Genomic DNA, 2,601 nt, shown 5'->3' on the forward strand with positions numbered 1-2,601 from the left:
CCCTCCTGACTGCAGGTATCAGGGTGCTGCAGAGCGCACTGCCACTCTCACACACAAACGCGGGACTTTTGGCAATTTTGAAAGCACTGGGCTGCGGCCGCGGCACTGGAGGCCTGTCGCGGCTGCGGTGGGCTTTATAATTTATTTGGATTTGGACTCTGTGTTCACAAATACATTTTAAAGGCCGCTGCGGCCGCAATGGGCCTCCAGTGCTGCGGCCGCCTCAAAAATAGTGCCGCCAGGGGCGGACCGCACCCCTTAGCTACGCCAGTGAGCGTGCCTGTGCTGTATAGGAGGAGCTTTAGCCATCGCTCTGCTTTTTTGGAAACACATACTCATGCTTGTGGCGGCATCCACCTTGCGGGAGCGAGCAGGGGCGCGCCACAAGCACAAGTATGTGCTTCCAAAAAGAGCAGTCTGCTCTCCCCAGTGCGGGGACACCACTCGCGGGCTAACCTCGTGCTCCCCCTCTCTCTCACAATTAACTTTCGCAGCTGCACTTTGAAATGATTAGCAAGGGGGAAGCAACTGGGACCATCCAGATGACACACTGCTGAGCTGCGAAGAGAAGCAGCCAACGGAAATCACTATGGCCAGATGCACTCAGAGGTGTTTAAGTGTGAACACAAAACATTTCCCCATTCCTCATGCAATGCCTAGACCTTTTAAAGCGATGTGCAAAATTACACTTTTCTGCTCCGAATACCTGCCTACTCATCCATACTAACCTGCATAGTGTGGGTGCCTTTGAGAAACTTGAGGACTAATCGCTGTGCCTTGTCCTCGCCTAACAACAGCTGCCCAAAAATGTCAGCAGAGTGGCTGATGGAGGGGAGCAGGTAACTGGACGGACTTCGCGACCTGATCGCCTTGGGCATACACTTGTTTCGCGATTGCAATAGCATTTCACTTTCTACTGTTGCTTGCCTTTTGGTGTTGTTTTTGTGGCACTTAGGTCACTGTGAATTCCATCATGCAGAGCTCTGACGTCAATTGGCTTCAAAACGGCTATGCGTACTGCCATTCACCTGAGTGTGTATGGTGTACCCACAATGAGGGACTTAACCAGAAACTCTATCACAATTTGTAGGAATATACAAGAGGTACCCCTGGTCGGGCATGGGCCGAATCCACAAGGGCATTCGAGAACAAGGGAGGTACCTAAATAGCCGGCCGTCCATACAAAATCCGGAAATCTCCTTCTTGCCTGATTTACCCACAACGCCATATTTTTCCCGAGAAGCACAAAAGCACGGCGTGGAATTACTGGAGAGGAACTTCCAGACAATCCTGAGTGACTTTGAGGTTCTCTACAAGTCGTTCTCCAACTGCAGCCTGCCGCAGGGATGGAATGCAGCTTTTATTCGTGAATCAGGGGGTCTGCATTCCCAGCAACTGCCGGAAATGCCCACAGACGTACAGTTGACTCAGCAGCCTTCGTACCTTTATTGGGAACAATGTCTTTGGAAATGCCTGCATATCTGTGCTGAGCCCCTGAGCAGTAATAACAGAGCACTATGGCCCCACAAACATCAAAATTCGATGCCACTGAGTTACGTACAATGTGTATTACTACTTTTACATGCTTAGTTATTTTCTCTGGCTCAACTTATCCAAAGTACAGTGTGGCAATGCATGCAGTGCGTGTGACCACACAGGCATTCACATTCAAATAGTAGGCCTACTACATCTAGTGGTGAATAAAACATTTTGGAGTCATCAGCCCATGAGAAGGTATTGACCGGGCTAGTGGGGAAGACAAAGGTCATTGTTGGGTGAGTTGACTTTTCTTCGGCCAAGTGTAAACGTTAAATATCGGAAAACAGTACTCTACTGGTTGCGGAATAAAACCTAAATGTTGCATGCATGCAATACGTTCGTCTGAAACAAGCACTATCTCCCTTTCAAAAAGTTTCCCCATGACGCTAAGATCTTTCAGATGTACATTAGCCATAGCTTAGTGGCGCAAGGCAGGAATTACTTGTAGCATCTCAAAGGCGCACTTAAATACTATTTTTTTTAATAAGGGCACATGTCTCGTCAATGCACCTTGATGCAATTTTGTGATTACCTCTGGATCTTTTGATGCAGTAAATATGCCTGCTGTAATCTGAGACGCCCAAACAACTCCTAATTTGCTTTAGATCGCGCCATAAATTGAACACCGAAGAAAAACCAAAGGAAATGACGGACGGAGCGTTGACAATACAAGAGCTCACCCCCAGTCAACTAATCTGGGTGTAATCCATCACCGTTCTTTAGCCCACTCTGCCACCCCAGTTCAGACATGGCCATATGCAAATCAGTCTGACCCTGTGCCTCATGGGAACAGTCCAGCCCGAACTGCCAAGCCATGCCTTCCCTGGACCGGAAACAAGCTACCGAGGACCGGTTTCTGGCATTTCAGCCTTCTTCTGCCGGCTTGCTTGAATCCAGTGGCAAATTGAGCAAGGGACTCACGTCTGAGCATACCCTGCCAACTTATGGCGAACAAAGAAAAACCAAAGGAAATGATGGACAGAGCGTTGACAATACAAGCACTCACCCCCAGTCAACTGATCTGGGTGTAATCCATCACCGTTCTTTAGCCCACTCTGCCAC

The 2,601-nt window shown here is 48.8% G+C and overlaps 1 pseudogene; it reads left to right on the plus strand.

The window, feature by feature from the left end:
- The first annotated feature begins 807 nt into the window (after nucleotides 1-807).
- On the plus strand, nucleotides 808-1,552 carry LOC147662806 (aspartate beta-hydroxylase domain-containing protein 2 pseudogene; annotated as a pseudogene).
- Nucleotides 1,553-2,601: the final 1,049 nt, after the last annotated feature.

This window comes from Lissotriton vulgaris, unplaced genomic scaffold (genome assembly GCF_964263255.1).
Source record: "Lissotriton vulgaris unplaced genomic scaffold, aLisVul1.2 SCAFFOLD_11340, whole genome shotgun sequence".
In the NCBI taxonomy this organism is placed as follows: domain Eukaryota; kingdom Metazoa; phylum Chordata; class Amphibia; order Caudata; family Salamandridae; genus Lissotriton; species Lissotriton vulgaris.